Below are 18,452 nucleotides of genomic sequence, written 5' to 3' on the forward strand. Positions count from 1 at the left end.
TGCATTTTCACTATATAATCAATAGGGCCCCGCCCTTACACCTAAACCCTTATCCCTGGGGCCACAAAAATCACAATTTTGGAAGAGGTACTCTTGCTCATCATAGCTATATACTTAGTTAGTTTATTTAAAGGTACTTGGACACAGATATGAAGTTAATAATTTCTCATTTTTTCTGTATAATATCACGAATTATATATTTTAATAGCATTTCACACAAAAATTAATAAAAAATCTTATTTTGTTTAAAAGTTATTAAAACTTAAAATTTTTTGGCGGGTTTGATTGACACATCCTTGCACTTTCACAAATTTTAACTTTATTCTTAATCCTTAGGAAAAGTGGCAATTTTGACGTGTTTTAATGAGAAATATTAAAACTTTTATCAAGAAAAATTATTTTATTCAGAGTAGAATTGTTAGAAAGCAAAACACCTTCACAAGTATCGTCATTCCGAACTAAGAGATGAGTGCAGAATTTAGCAAATCGAGCACACTCGTGTTATGTACACAGTTTTTGTAAAACAGGGCTCGAGTTCTGTTATTGTTTATATTTAGAATTCACCGGGTGCGTTCAATCGTCACAGTCTGCTTACCACAACTGCACGGACTGACAATATATTGTGTGTTTGTTTTGCTTTCGAACGTGTCTACTCTGAATTTTCTGGATTATAGTATTAATATTTTTCATTTAAACAAAACGAGACTGCCACTTTTCCTAAGGATTAAGAATAAAATTAAATTTGTGAGAGTGCAACGATATGTCAATCAAACCTGCCGAAAAATTTGAAATTTCATTATCTTTTAAACGAAATAAGATTTTTAATTAATTTTTGTGTAAATTGCTATTAAAAAATACAAGTCGTAATATTATACAGAAAATAATAACTTCAAATCTGTGTCCAAGTACCTTTAATACCCAGGAGCAGAGAATAAGAATTTCAAAGAATAAATGCATTTTCACTAAATAACTAATAGAGCCCCGCCCTAACACCAGAGCCCCTAACCCTGGGGCCATAAAATTCACAATTTTGGAAGAGGCACTCTTGTTCATCATAACTATGTGCTTAGTTAGTTTATTTAATACCCAGTAGTAGAGAAGAAGGTTTTCAAAGAATAAATGCATTTCCACTATATGACCAATAGAGCCCCGCCCTAACACCAGAACCCCTGACCCTGGGGTCATAAAAATCACAATATTGGAAGAGGCACTCTTGATCATGATAACTTTGTGCTTGGTTAGTTTATTTAATACCCAGGAGCAGAGGAAAAGATTTTCAAAGAATAAATGCATTTTCACTATATAATCTTTATAGCCCCGCCTTAGCACTAGAACCCCTGACCCTGGGGCCATGAATTTCACAATTTAAGTAGAGGACTCAGTGCTCATTACATTCATGCCAACAGTTTGCCTGCTTAATGTTTTGGAGTAAAGAAGAAGATTTTTAAAGATTGCACTAATTTTAGTGGTTTTTGCCCCACCCCCCAGGCCCCAGGGGGGCAGGGACCATGAAATTCATAATTTATGTTCCCCTTCACCCATAGATGCTGTATACCAAATTTGGTTGAAATTGGTTAAGTGGCTGAAAATGTTCAAATGTTTACACACGACGCACGACGACGGACGAAAACGGATAGCAATAGGTCACCTGAGTTACTCAGGTGACCTAAAATGCATCAATTCCCGTAAACTATACGATTCTTGCAGCATTTTCCAAAATCAATAGAATAAGAACTTAAGATAGAAACAAAAATTAAGTTTCAAAGCATGCAGCGTAGTGTTGACCTTTTGAATCGTTTTTGTTACGAACGACAGAGGAATGGCTGATCGGTAAGTAAACACTCTCTGCTTTTATTTTACGAAGAAACTGTTGAGTTATATTAGCATAGCTTTTTCAAAAGCTTTATTCCAACATGAATCACATATGATTTTCATTCTTATATATATCTAAATGCTTTTAAACTCCGATTTCTTGTGTTTGTTTACATGATTTCTCGTTACATTCCACTTTCACTCTGCTACTGCATGCTCAACAGTTATGACGAAACGGGTTTGGTTTTTGACCCTCTGTGATAAATACAGAGACCGGGAAGGGACAAAATTCCGTTTTTATTATGCCTCTGCATATTTTGATCCTGTTAACGACCTCAAATCAATCTTTGATATCGATTTAAAGAAATTGTTATCTCTAAAAATCACTTCAAATAGCTAACTATGACGTTATATCATACAGGCAAGTAAACTTTTTCGTTGTAACCTTAACATATTTGCGTTTAATTAAAGAAATACTAGTAGTAAGTACCCGCTGAATAATGAAGCCACGCCTTCAAGCATAACAATCGTCAATTACATTACATTACAGTCAATTGAATGCACCCCCTGACAAGCGTAAGCGGTGACATGATTACTGCAGTGTCGGTAAGCATTAAAAATGATCACTGCGCGTTGTTCCGGTTAGACCGTAATAAAAACTGCTGCAGAAAAACAAGGATAGAGGTATGTGCTCCGGTAAACAATCTATGAATGCTCAATCAAAGCCTATCCAATAACGATATGTTTCAACACTTTAATGCAAGCAGCAGATCCAAAAACCCTGCGACCCGTTTTCACAAACATTCGACCAAACTTTCGACGAAGGCACGGGAAACGTGTCTACATTGACACTGAGATCACTTCAAATCATCATTAACATTACTAGAAGGAACTGCAAAGTCATAAAATTTCGACCCTTTAAATAATTGAACATACATCTGCATTTTAAACTTAATTTCAGTCAAGAAAATTTTAAATATCATTTTTCTTCATCTCTGAACATCAAATAATTACTGCAAAGTCAAAGAAAGCACACATCCGATTATTGCATGACTGCTTAAAGTTCTGTATTATGTTTGCTAATCAACAAATGACATTCAAATTTTTGCTAGTCAATAAATGATGCCTTAGGTAGGGATTGTGAACATTAAAATTGTTCAAAAAAATTAGTTGAAACTGTATACATGCCCCTTTAAGGCTCACCTTGGCAATTAAAGTTCATTGCAAGTTTTGATAAGGTTATAATATTTCTTAAGATTAAAAACTTGAAAAAAGAAAATTATTTTAAAAACTTGATGAGAAAAGAAAATTAAGTACCGTAATCTAGAGTTGTTATGATAAGTCTCTTGAGAGAATAAAATAATACAGTAGGTAAAAGAATTTCTTTTTAGTGCTCTATACAACCATTTTATTTATTAAAATTGAGAGTTTTGATTTTCTTAAACAGAAATAAAAGAGGAGAGTGTCCTTCATTGAAAAGAAGACAGGATGGTCCCAGGAGAAAAAGGTGAAGGTCAAGTCTTTCCTCCAGTTACCGAACGCCTACAAATTCATGAGTAGTGACGAGGGGGGAGATGATGTTGTGTCCCATTCATATTCATGGGAAAGTGAAAAATTTACACGCAGCAGGGGGTCAATAAGACAACAAGATCCCCCAAAACTAGCCAGTGATCATGACTGGGTTCTAAACAATGACTCTTAAATTTATTTTTCTTTCTGTTTGTAAATATTGAGTTATATCTATATAGTAAACTTTTACATTATAGATTCATCAAAATGTATGAAGAGCTTTGGTACGTTCAAATGTTAACTGAATACTTGGATTATGTCAAGTGTGTTCACGAGCATTCCTTATATCTTATTTTTGTATAAAATTCAATAATGCAGACATGTATATCTTGATGTTCTTTTTTTAAATGCATGCAATGTTTGTCTTATCAACATTTATTTAGATTTTATATCGAATACAAATTATTAATCAACATCTATAATAGAAAAATACTGATTTTTTAGGTCACCTGAGTAAACTCAGGTGACCTATTGCTATCCGTTTTCGTCCGTCGTCGTGCGTCGTCCGTCGTGCGTTAACATTTGAACATTTTCAGCTTCTTCTCAGCAACCACTGAACCAATTTCAACCACATTTGGCACAAAGCATCTATGGGTGAAGGGGAACAAAAATTGTGAATTTCATGATTTTTGCCCCCCTGGGGCCTGGGGGGTGGGGCCAAAACCATTAAAATTAATGCAATCTTTAAAAATCTTCTTCTTTACTCCTGGACATCAAGCAGTCAAACTGTTTGCATGATTGTAATCAGCAATGAGTCCTCTACCAAAATTGTGAAATTCATGGCCCTGGGGTCAGGGGTTCTAGTGCTAGGGCAGGGCTAAGTAAGTAGGTAGTGAAAATGCATTATTTCTTTGAAAATCTTCTTTTTTGCTCCTGGGTATTAAATGAACCAACTAAGTACATATTTATGATGAGCAAGATTGCCTTTTCCAAATTGTGAATTTTATGGCCCCAGGGTCAGGGGTTCTGGTGTTTGGGTGGGGCTCTATTGATTATATATAGTGAAAATACATGATTTATTTGAAAATCTTCTTCTCTGCTCCTGGGTATTAAATAAACTAACTAAGTACATAGTTATGATGAGCAAGAGTGCCTCTACCAAAATTGTGAATTTTATGGCCCCAGGGTCAGGGGTTCTTGTTTTAGGGGGGGGGGGCTCTAATGATTGTATGGTGAAATGCATGGATTCTTTGAACATCTAATCCTTTGCTCCTGGTTAATATACAATACTAATGATTTAATTACATATTTAAGGCCAGGATTTATTTTATTTGCAGTTTTACAAACCCTGCGCTCAAGGTTTTGAATTTTCAGAAAAAAATAAAACAATTTTTTTCTTTCCGATGTCAAATTTGAGTCGGGATCGAGATTTCAAATTTACGAACTCGCACTTCCGGTTTTATAGATGAAACGGCGGGTAAATAAAACCAGATGGTCTGAGAAGATAGCTTGGTCTATTGTAAAATTCTTTGATACGAATGCCATTCAAAACGTTTCACCCATTCAAAGGACAAATAAAATGCTGACGACTTTGTTGCACAATGACATGCTGGTGAGTTAATTATGTATTCGTTTCAGAAGTATCTATGTAAATTATTTTCCTCCCCCAGGTTTTAAACTGCCCGTGGTAGCAATTGCTTATTGCCAGCGACATTGTTTAGGACTCTGTTATAGCTTACAGTCTAAGCATCATTCTTCAGAAAAGGGTTGCTTATGCATCAGATGTAATGAATAAAACTATGGGAGAAGTTATGTCCATTTGAGGAAGAAATAAACAATAACCTGAAGAAATTAAAAAAAATTCAACTATTAAAAAGCAAGAATATACAAATATATACAGGCATGTAGTATCATTTGTATCCGCCAGAAAAATTATTTTACACTTAATTGAAAAAATGTTAACCCTACTCCCCAATAAAATTCTCCCTGTCTGTTTTATGATAGGAATTATAATTTTAGGCATCAAGTAAATTTTAGAACAATGTCTACACATTTACCTAACACATATTTTAAAAAAAATTTATTCTAATGTTCATAACTAAACCTGAACATGAAAAAATGCTGGCCTTATAATGAAGAAAGGGGCCTCTTTCAAAATAGATAATTTCAGGGAAGCTGGGTCAGGGGTACCAGGGGGGTACTTTGACTAAAAATAAATTAATGCTTTGAAATCTGTCCTTTGATAAGCAATGGTGCTTCCTTAAAAATTTGTGAATTTTATGGCTTTTGGATTAAAACATGAACCAAATGCAATCGCTGGAAAGTTGTTACATGATACTCAGGTGACCTATAAGGCCCGTGGGCCTCTTGTTTTAATTTGCAGTTTTCGCAATTTATTGACATCAAATCGCAGGAGGAACTTTCATGAATCCAGATATGAACACAATCTAATCATTAAAAATATAATTTTTGAAAAAAATCAACAAAATTGTAATGAAAATGAGAAATGGGTAGTATAAAGTCAAGGCGTTAAATTTATACACCTTTAATTATAATTAAATTTGATCTTTACTTAAATTTAATTCACCCGCAAAGACGATCAATACTGTTTTTAAAATATATATTTACTGTAGTAAATATAATATTTAACTTTTTGTAAATATGTTGTCAAAGACAACCTTTGAATTTCCGTAAAGTTGCATTTACTTGAATAAATATTTAATTTCATTATTTTGTGAAGGTGTAGTAAATTGGGCCATTACAAAAATTTACTTTGCAGTAAATATCATAGAGATCACATTTACCAACTTTTTTTCTTTTTTTTTCTTTTTTTAGTAGCATGTTTAAATGTAATTAAAGACATTGTAAATGTAGCATTTTCAATACCTTTACTTATTTTGTAGACATTTTTTCATGCAGTGTCGACGGTCTGAATTTTGGTAAGAAAGAGAAATTAAATTACTATATTAATAATAATATTCATATCAACAAAAAATCAAACAGATAATATTTTCCTTATAAGGGTACAAGATCGTACTCAATCTTATTTTACAATCGAAATCATTATTTCTAGAACCCTAGGAAAAGAAACAGATTATAAATAACAAAGAAGTTACATAACAGTAAAGTTTTATGTTTTAGAAATAAAATCTGTTGAATACTTTCATAATTTTTATACAGTTTAAACAGCAGAAACTGAGACGTATTACCTCTAGAAAACAACACCATAACAACTGTTACAAGAACACATACATCCAATAAATTATGTATGTTTTAAAATATTTTATATATAAATCAAAATAAAATGTCTTTTTCTAAATCAATAATTAAAACCCCGGTAAAATCATGTTTCAGACAATAGAATTTTTTAAACCTTTCATCGTTTTAAACACTTTTTACAACAGGTATCATCTGCTCAAGAGGGGACCTCAACTGGTGTCACTGAAACACCCATCCCCAAAAATTAAGAATGTTTTTGAAATATTTTAAATATTGCAATCATTTCTCCAAATCAGAAAAAAATGTCCTTTTTCTAAAAAAAAATAAAGAATTAATTTACATCAGTACGGTCATATGTTTTAGAAATAAAATCTTTTTAAAATATCCTTTTTATATCCTATGTCTCGGACCAGTAGAGGTAAAAATTAAGTGAAATGGTTAATTTGTTGACCCTTAGCCTCTTTAAGTGCATATATTTATATTTATTGAATTAATTTCTTTTCTCTCATTGGAAAAAGCTAATTCTCTCATGGCTTCTTTGAAAATGAGTCCCCTGAGAGCTGTTCTTCATACATATATATACATGTAACAGGCCAAAGCCGTCAATCAGTTAAATCAGTAGAATCATTACTGATATTAATAGCTCAATATCAGGAACAAGTCTTGAGGGAGGACATTTTTCAAAGCCAGCAATATTAAACATGCACGGATCTAGAGAGGTTTTGGGAATTCTGATGATCCAAATTTGGTTCTTTACCTGAGGACGAATAATGGAAAAATTTTGGATAAAACTTTTAAACCTTTTTGGACAGAAGTAAAGAAATATTTAGAAGAGAAAAGTGTGGTAAATGATCATAGACATGGCGAAAAAGCTTATTTTCATTCGCCAAAATGGGTTATTCGCTCAATAAAGGACACTATTTGTCCGGGGTCAGTGAAACTGTTTAAATTAAAATTCGACAACCAAAATAAATTGTAATACATTAAAATAAATTGTAATACATTATCAACATTTCATTTACATTCTATTTACTATGGAAAGCATTGATTGAAATAAAATTGTTGGCTAATAAAACTTCACCGTTATTGAAAATCTCCGTAACGGTAAATTGTCCTCTTGCAGACTTTAATCATTTTATCTTGAATTTTAATAATGAATATCCATTATATTTTCCTTTAGGTTGCTATAAAATATCAACTAATGCATACCTGCAAATTCAGTTTATTACGATCGTCAGGAAAATCTTTGAATTTTGCAATTTATAAGATTTTTCCCTGTACATTGATTCAGTTCATTACCGTTACAGTAACCTTAACATAACCCTTAATTCGTTTTTGGAAAATAGTGATTCTAAAGATATGACGTCAATCAAAGTAAAGGACGCGTTTGAATTTAAATGGTGACTCCATTGAGAAGAGGTCGAAGAAAGCAGCGAGAAAATTGGCATGTTAGTATACCAAATAACGAAGTTAGGTTTTTTAAAGCTATATATGCCGTATTAGTGTTTTATTTTAAAAGTAATAAATATATGTGGTGTCTCATCAAGTTATATAAGTTATATACTTTCTGCAAATAAGACAATTCCACTCCATCACTTTTAAAAGTTATGAAATATTATTTGGTAAAAATTATTTTCTCTCCGTGTCGGATAAAAAACCGCCTCTTATTGAAATATTCATGATCACGTAGTCTCGCATGTTTACAGCAAATAATGGTCCAATCTCGTGAATGAACCGAAAAGCATGATGGTCTACTACGTTTTTACTACAAACACGTGAGTTAGGGATTGTCAATATTGAGAGCACCTAAGAGTTGGTTGCTTTTTGTACCGAGGAATAATCACGTGCAATTGTCTTTTCAATGGACATTTTCGGTTGGGTGAACTTCTACAGCTGTCAGCGACTATGGATAAAGAAGTGTGGAAACCATGTTGTGCCAAAATGAAATAACCAATACAAACAAATGATATAATTTGATCAATCAAAATGGTTATTAGATACATTCGATTCTGCATTTCTTAATGGTTCAAAACAACAAAAAGTATTCCACAGAATATCATGTATAAATCTGCACAATATACCGATTGCCAAAACCAGAATACTACTAAATAATATAATTATATTCTTTACATATGAACCACAGTATTTCTGACCCCTTGAAAATAATATAAAAAATCTTGCAAGTAGGTTATCAGCATTGGCTCGGGCTAATTCGAAAGTGAAATTTGGAGTTTGGCAGTAAATTGTAGTGAATGAATAAAATTTAGTAGTGAAAGATATTGGAACCTATTTTACTTGTCAGAGCTAGTTGATTTTTATTCTAACTGTTCTATCCCCCCACCCACTTAAAAAAAAACCGATGCTACCTACCTGAATTAATTTTTCTTAATGGTGTTCATCGAAATGTTTGGTTGTGCCCTCAAACTGGAATAGTTTTTAGGGGCCTGGAATTCCTTGACCAATTTTATTTTATTAGCCCAACTATATTTCTAAGAAGGCAAGATGTATGGTATGTAAGTTTCATCTACATATGTTATGTAGTTCATATTAAAAAACCAAAAGGGATAATTGACGATATCCCATTCAGGGTGTAAACATAGCAGTTTAAATTACTTTCCATACATTGTATTTGACATAAAATATCTTTTGCGCATAATGCGCTCCATACTGAAGATCCGTAAATGTTCACGCAACCGAAAATGTCCACTAGCAGTACAATACGGGGAAACTCTGAACAAACAGACCTGTACAATGGAGTGGGGAAAACTTTAATTTTCATCATTGTTAATCATTTGTATGCAAATATGAGCATGGGATTAGTAGATAATAATGTACATAATGCATCAAGTCTTTCCGAGAGCGATTTAAAAAACTAGCCTTTTTGAAAAACACATGTAGTATTTTATGTAGTAACCCATAAATGCATTAAATGCAACTCATTGAGCTGATTGGTCTATTTGTGTCCCTCACTGAACAGACGTCACAAAAAATATTTTCCTCGACCTGATGATTCTCGTGATGCTTTTCCCGCGCACATGCGCAGATCCAGGATAAACGTCAGTCCTTTATAAATATGCATGAGAATATCGTGTTCTTTTCCTAACCAGTACTTTGTTAATACCGAATAAAATTTCGTCGAATTTGCAAGAATGCTTCATTTTTGGTAGCTTATCATACTCCAGAAATTTTTGTTCGGTTTCAGCTGTGCAAAAATACTGTTTAACACGGCATACATATCTTTAAATGTCTTCAACGTTCACATGTTATCATGTTAATTAGACCGACAATTAAAATACAGAAAAGACAGTATTTTTGCACTCAATATTTAGTTTGACCGAATTATTATTGTCAAGGTCATAGCATACAAGCAGATAATTTAAAATATCCCTTCCCATCATACTTACCTGTTAGAGTTAACTATAGCAGTATAGCTACTCATTCCCAGAATTTGTTACCACCGCCGAGTCAAATTTTATACACTCCCCAAACCCAAGCAGCGCCACCGACTTCCGCGCATGCTCATCTTCATTCTCGGCGCATTAAAAAAAGTTGTTACCGAAATCGTGAAGAATATGTTCGATCGCGGCAGTGCTTTACATGTGTATAGTCAACCACATGTTACACGTACGTTTATGAACTCATGGTTTACATGTTTTTTATGAATAACACATGCCATGTGTAGTGTGTGTATTATAAACCACCCATTAAATATACAAATGTACATAAATAAATTATGGTTAACTTGTATTGTAAAGCTCTCATTGCATATATGTTGATGAATATAGTATGTGTATTATCAGGCATATGTTACATAAACATTTAAAAAGGTGTTTTACATGTGGGTGAAAAGCTATGTTTTAGAATGAGAAGGCTGTTTATTTTGTAAACTCATAATATTTCATACATATATGATAAATGTAGGTTGACTATAAATCTAATCCTTTTCATTTTATTTCAAATTTAATTTATTAATAAAATTATCATTTTGTTTTTGCTATAAAGAAAAAAAAAACAATGCGTTCAACATTTATTGTCGCTAGGGACTACATAATTTTGCTTAAAATACAGGATCATTTTGTATAAAAGTATGGCGGACTTCCACAACTAACTATTTTTCCTTAATAGTTTAAGTGATTTTGGAGAAATATTCAAGGTATTATTAAACATAACAATCATTTTGTCAAGAGGCACTTAGGGCTTTACCTGTTATTCAGGAAGAAGAGCAATCATAATGATATGACCATCTATAAAATCCTTCTTATAACATGTATAACGGGCCCTCACTTCCATCTCTAAATTCAACAAACCAATTGCATGAAATTAAATCTGTTTCTTGCATTCCTTCTTCCGACATTTCTTTAGATGTCCCTTTCAGCAGCCCTCCATCTCTTTCACTTCATGGGAAATTTTTAGAAAATAGGGATTTTTTAGATTTAATCTCGAATATGGAGATAAGGAATTTTTTTCAGGGGGTGTTCCAGAGGGTATAAAAGAAAATGTCTTTTTTGTTGTAGATTGTTCGGGTTAAGATGGCAAGTGTAAGTTTGTAGATGATTGTGGGGTATAGCATCCAACAAATAGCACAAAAACTGTAGATTTCGTTATGGCAAACTCTGATGTTTTGGACGTTCTTTACAAAAAAAGCAAGTTCTTTGTAAATTTGCAAAAAAAAAACAATACATTCCTTCGGATCCACTACCAGATTCCTTAGAAATTGTGAGGATGAAAAGGTACTATTCAGTCTCTGCAGTCAATCCAAATTTCAAAAGGCGAATATCTTGATTTGAAAATATTCCAGGCCAATTTGAAATTTCACACATCAAAAAATTTGAATAATTTTGTGAAAATGGCCTGGAACTTCTGTTCATGGAAATTCTGAAAATATTGCACAACCCTACAATCGCACTACAATTCTTAAGAGGCAGGTGATTGAGGAGGGTATCAAAAAATGGCAAAAAGCCCATTCATATCATTGGCAATGTCAATAAAGTTGATCCCGAAAACCCTATTGACATTAAAGTCATCCGAAATGCAAAATACCTTTTCGACAAAAAACAAATCCAAAACATTCATCCCAACAAAATACTGCGGATGACATTCAAATTCTTATTTCCCAGCTTCAATCAAATGATTTCATTCAGTCATTTATTGCAAATAATGACAACAAACCTCTTAATGTCATCAGCTTTTCTGAGGAACAAATACTTGATCTTAGATCTTGCATGCAGAATGGGTCAATTATAGGGAAAGATTGGACATTTACTTTAGGGGCCTGTTATGTCATATGTATGGAGTATCAAAATCCAAAATTAGTGCGCAAGGGGCAGGGTATTTCTCCAGTTTCAAGGGTCTAGTCTTTTTGCATTGGGATGGCTCTTATGCCACATATTGTGATTTTTTGTCAAAACTTAGGTCCGCCTTAGATTTTCATTTAGACTGTGAAAAATAATTTTTGGCACAGATGAGGAAACTGCACTCATCAATGCAATTAAAACATGTTTCCCAAATTCAGAGCATATTCTCTGTGTTCGGCATTTGAAGGAAAATGTTCAAAGAAATCTATTGAAAAGTAATGTTCCTGAAAAAACAAGTGAACATTGTCATCATTTTTTCAAAAACTGGTCTACTCAGTGAAATAAACAGGGTTTCTTATTTGGAAAGGTAACAAGAGATTTTGGAGGAATTCGCAAGTTCATGTGTGGCTTACCTAACAGATCAACTACTTCCAATTCTGAAAACCAAAGTTTTTGAACCAAGGCTGAAACAAAAACACATCCCTCTTCTTTGGAAACACAAGAACTGCGAAAGTATGAATTCAAAATTCCAATGAAATAAACTCTCAATTAGCTAACATAAACCTAAGATCGATAGCGCATAACAAATGAATTATAGATTAGAAAAAAGATAAAGATAAATGATTGATTTTAAATACATATTAATTTAATTTTTAAATACATCCCAATGTCATTTGAGTTTTAAATGTAAGCCTATATATGGACATTTGAAGGATGGGTTTAAGCGCGGCAATATTAACTTTTGATTCTGAGAAAATAAGTATATAATGCAGACTTCTGCTAAGTTGATTTTCTTGATCTCCAAACAGAAGCTCAGATAATTTTCTTTTCTTTTGATAGGTGTTGCAAACCCAGGGAGTGGAAAGTCTCCTGCCTTTGATTTTGCAATGGGCAGCCCCCTAGAAACTATTTCGCAGGAGTTGGGAAAGCCTATTCACGTCTCTGAGTGCTCAAAGACAGCTCTTCTGAAAGTGCAGAAAGACCTCGGAAGAAGAGGGATCATTTGTGCTGATTAAGTTAGCCAATTTCTTAGTTCCATGCCGAGGCGCAGCCAGGCGGATTCATCTGGTAGGAAAATTTTTTAAATAGGGGCGTATCTGATGTAAAATATAAAATTACAAGATCAGTAGTACATTTACATAATCATTGCTATTACAAAGTGTACATAGTCTTTTAAGTAATAGTTTCATGCTCATCTCCCCAGCTCCACTGGTAGAGGTGCGATTGGAGTGTAGAATTTGACATGTCTTTTTCTCAATATTTAAGTCATTTTCAACACTTAACTAGTTACGTTTCATAAAGTTTCTAACAATAATTTTAGATGAATTTTAATATCAAAGTGTCATGTTTGTATAAAATGATTCTTTAGTGTTGGCTTGAAGCAGTAGACACACAATCTTGATTAAAAGATTAAAATAAAAATGTTCATTACAAATACGAGTCCCAGATAGCCCACATGAAAATAAAATACGACGAACACAGTCAATTCACATGTAGATTCTTAACAATTTCTTTTCGTGAATATGTAATTAAATATTGCTATATAATATACGTGAAGTTTTTGTCTTTAAGGTACATTGATACTCTGATAAGGGGAAATAAGTCTTAATGACACAAATGTCCATTATTCGTTTATAAATTTGTTAAGTACCTTTTTGTCCAATTTTGCCCTGCAAGTCTTGCTATAGTTGTTGGTATTTTATACTGAATATTCATTTGCTTTGGGAATTCATAAAAGTTTTTTAAAAATGTCATATGAGTGTGCAGAGGATAATGACCCTTAAACTGTGTTTCTTTTTATTTCCGCGTCAGAAATTGATTCTTGTTGAAATCAGTAATTATGAAACGCAATTGATTTGATAATGATGTGTACTTTACAGAATAGTTCTGCTTTTCTACACGTAATTTTTGTCATTTTAGTTTGTTTAAACCACAGGGGCATCTTATCCACTTAGTTTGCTACTTTCAGACAATTATTGTATAACAACAATTATTGTATATATTCTACTATTCTATACACTGTGAAATTCTTGAATATATAGATTTTTTCTCATTATTGTAAGACAGGTGAACGAAAGCTACTCCTCACCCCATGGGGAGGAAGGGGACATAGTGTGGCTTATGCAAGCAAAGCAGATGTTGAAATGTCAAATACTGGCCTTTGCGTTGGAGGATTCACTCAGCCAGATCGCATGGCTGAGATCATCTGTGAAATGAAAGAGAGCAGTGGCAGCTTGTTTGAAAGATTTTTATTTTGGATGTTGCCAGGATATATGTACTCTGGAGGTTGAGTTGTTTATAAATTAAGCAGGTACTTGTACTGGCGACACTGCATTCTTCAGTTTCTAATTGGGCTTAGATTATTTATTATTATCAAAGTACGGAAATGAACAGAAATGAATAAATTGTGTTTAATACTGAAGATATCTTTTTGATACTTGTAACTTAATGGTTTAAAAAATGGTGAGAAAATTAACAGCATTCTTTTATCGAATAAAACTCATTTATGGCAAGCACAAAAAGAATAGAGACGTAGAGGAAAATTAATATTTACAATGCATTTGCCTTGTTATAAGCCTCACAGTGAGTGTCTTTATTTTTATTCATGATTATATGCAAAAAAAATTTCAGAAAGATTAAGGCAGCCAATGAGGAATTCAGATCTCAGTATTTGTTGCAGTCATTAAATCCTGTGTATCAGGAGATATTTCGTTTACATGAAGGAAATACTCCTAGAGTGTACAGATTTTCTCCTGAAGCACAGGAGTATTTTAATGAGATAGAGGTAAAAGTACGCTTTGGCGTGCTGGAACAGTCTCCGGCCATGGTTGTGGATAGCAGCGATAAGGAGGATAGTGGCGCAGAAGAAATGGAATGGGTAAGGAGTCCTTTCGGATCAAAATACATGGATCAGTTAGGTCGTTTGACTCTAATTCTCCATGTATTTACATCCGTCCTGCAACAAGTACTGGGAAGGATGGCTGGAAGCATCCAAATTCCCCTTGAAAATCCATTGGCCAACGTGAATGAGGGTCCTTCTCATGATTCATCACCAGGGTCTGACCAGTCTAGAGGAAACTGGAAACTATCTATGATGATGGAGAAATACTCGGAATGATGCACAATGTAGAAAATGCTCTGAGAATGATCAAATGTAAATTCAAAACTGTTTTCAAATTATCGTATCATTCTGAATAAGAATCATTTATTTCACATACATCATAGAACAATATCTTTAGGAAAAATGCCCTACAATACGTGTACTGATAAATATTAAGTAAAAAATTTTTATAAGAGAACATCTTTTTTTCACTAATCAATAATTCAATCTTTAAAAATGTTGAAAAGGGCAATAACTCACTTAATTCAGGCATTGTACTTTTAATTTGAAATAGTCCCCTTGTATTCACAATTCAAAAGTATCTTTTAAGTAGGAAGTATTACGTTCAGCATCAGAATCAAACATTAGAACCATTTTCCCCTAGGGGATCCGGGATAGAATAGGTCCTCAGTACCCCCTTGCTTGTCGTAAAAGGCGACTAAATGGGGCGGTCCTTCGGATGAGACCTTGTAAACCGAGGCGCCGTGTCACAGCAGGTGTGGCACGATAAAGTAAACTTGCGAGTTCCATTTTGGTTGAAGAAGCAGCTGTCAATGATATCAAAAAGCCTGGATTTTAATTTGTCGTGGGGAATTGTTGTGTATAAAGTTGAAAAGTCGTAAGTTTTTATGCTGTAAATTTTTGTAAAGTCTTTTGATTTCAAATTGTCCAAAAGTTCTTAAGATTTTTTAAGTATCTACATCTGATTTACACCACTTCTTGAGTATATAGTTGTACAGTACTCTTGAAATTTTTCTTTCACTTCTGTCAAAATTTTAGTGAGAAGTCACGAAAGAGGCTTGGTTGAACATTTACTGGAACCTGCAATGTATCTTTGTTTGTAAGGATCTTTATAAAGTTTCGGAATCCAATACATATAAGGTAGTTCAAATTCATTTTGTCTCTGCAGAATATTAAAAGTATTCAAAACTGACAGGTGATTTTGAAGAATTTCTTCCTTAGAAAGAGAAGTATATGTATAAGTAGGATTACCACTTGTAGAATTAAATCCAAGTTCTTCAAGAATGCAATTTATATAATGAGTCTTACAAACGAAGACAATGTTGTTACCTGCTTTGTCGGCAGGAACCTGTATGTACTGATCGTGTAATCTATCAAATTCTTTTTTCACTTCTGGTTTATTGAACACAGAAGGATAGATGGTTTTCATTTTGCCCTTCAACAAACAAACAGGACAAGCAAGGTTAAAATTCACTTTAACACAAGACAATTTATGGTCACAGTTACAAAAACTGGTAGAGGGCCCCTCTCTCGCAGAATTCAAACCAGACCTTGCTATTGAGAAGTGGTTGAACAGTACTGCTGATGGTAACGGAACAACATTGTTTCCAGTAGTTGATGAATGTGAAGAACTATTGTATCAGTCAGTTGAGAAAAAAAGAATGTTTGTTTTTTTTAATATAATATGCAAGAAGTGGGACAAGCAATTTTTTAGGTGGGACAAGTAATTTTATGGTGGTTACCTGTCCGAGGGCAAGTGTAACGATTTAGAATATCTTATCTTTAATATCATTTCTCTTTAATTAATTGTTCACACATTATCTACACTTATGCTATAAATCTTAACTGTCTATTAATCGCTCCTCTTATCTAACCCCCTGCTGATCGTAATTACCTGAGTATTGACTCCTGATCTTAAGGATCTTATAATGTGCCCCTGATCGTCAGGAGCGGATCTTAAGTATACATAGCGCGAGAGAATGTTAGAATAACATAGAACTAGAACTGTCCAATAGGGACAAATACCCCCGCCGGGTTTTTCAGAGTAGGTGCCAATTCAGAAATATTTTATGGACCTAGTAAGAGGTGTTCACTATTGTCTAATAAAGTGCCCTCCCACAGCATGATACGCCCATCAAATATTGTTCGATAATCATAAATTGGTTAGGGTGCAAGAAAATCAAGTAACTTTGATTTACAGATTGACACAGATTTCAATGATCTAATTTCCATTTCTTATCTTGTTTAAAATATTGTACATACATCATCAGAGACTTGCAGTGTAGGGATTAAGACAAATAATACATCATATAATTCTAAACTGGCTGTGTTAGATCTAAACTGGCTGTGTTAGAGCTTAACAAATATCCATCTGCAGCTTTAAATTGTTTATTGCATATTTTATGAAATAATTGAAATGCTATAGTCTAATAAAAAAAATCAAAAATTAATTATTCTTTAAACTGAATAATTAATTATTCTTTAAACTATGAAATTCTAAGTGAGACATGACTGCAATTTGTTGCAAGTATATAAAAATTGAAATGTAATTTTTTTTTCAATGAACACATGTATAATTAATTATATTACATGTATACAATACTAATTCAGTTTTAATCATACACTAAAACATCAATTTGTTTTAATTACATTACACCAATTGAAAGATCTTTATATGAACTACACCCATCAAGAACTCTTAATTAACACAAGCAACTATAAGGCCATTTCTTTTTGCCCAACTTCCAAGAGATGAATTAAGATTATACTGCATGATGCTCTTGCCAGTTAACTCCCAACAATGAACTCATTAATTTCTCTCTAATTTGACATGCACGTTTCTGCTATCAAATATTCTCCTTGACCAGTGCTTGATAATTATGCCCATGAGACAAACTGAATTCCTCTCAAATCATTAACATTTGTTACAAAATTTGCTGTAAAGTATATCATAAAAAATAAGTTTTTACTTAATTTAGCATTTTTTAATAAGGTTACAACCATATTTTTACATTTTTTAAGGATTATGAAATTTAAAATTTTAAAGACTTAGTTTTTTTTAAAGAATCACTTAAAATTAAAGGTCACAGTGACCTTGAAATAGGTCGGGACACACCGTCTACCCAAGATGCATAAATTGTCCAAGTTTGACGATTGTAAGTCTAATAGTTTTCTAGTTATGAGCCAAACAAAATCACAAAATAAAAAAGAAAAAAACCTGTAAAATGCAGAAAAAATCATCCAATCATGATGAAAATCTCAGGTGCACACCTTCATATGGTGAATAATGAGTGTATAAATTTTCAGACAAATCCATCCAACAGTTTCTGAGAAATGGTCCGGACAAAATCTTGTCTACAGACAGACGGACAGACAGACGGACATGGTGATTCCAATTTACCCCCCTAAACTTTGTTTGCGGGGGTATAAATATAGGATATATCGACGAGAATACTGATATGTAGCGATATACTCACTTATACTTGTTTTACTTAGATTATTAACTTTGCCTATGATTTGGATTTCTATGTGATTGTTTAATTGGATTTTATATACTGTGAATTATTTTTCCTGGATGTTTTTATTTGTGATGTGTTGTGTAAATAAACTGTAGAATAGACGAACTTGAGTCTCAATTCAAGATATGAGGAGAATTTCACGCTACCAAATAGAAAATCAAAGACTGACTCCTCACTGAGGACAAAATGTAAATACGGCCTCTCAGTCGGCGTTACAGAAGAACCTTAATTTCCTATCAAGCCCTGGGCGACACTACA

At 33.1% G+C, this 18,452-nt stretch overlaps 1 pseudogene; it reads left to right on the forward strand.

Moving 5' to 3' along the window:
- Positions 1-12,706: 12,706 nt before the first annotated feature.
- On the forward strand, positions 12,707-14,952 carry LOC134267063 (uncharacterized; annotated as a pseudogene).
- Positions 14,953-18,452: the final 3,500 nt, after the last annotated feature.

The sequence above is a fragment of the Saccostrea cucullata genome, unplaced genomic scaffold (assembly GCF_032062105.1).
Source record: "Saccostrea cucullata isolate Sc308-1 unplaced genomic scaffold, CSIRO_AGI_Scuc_v1 ctg1698, whole genome shotgun sequence".
Taxonomy (NCBI): Eukaryota; Metazoa; Mollusca; class Bivalvia; order Ostreida; family Ostreidae; genus Saccostrea; species Saccostrea cuccullata.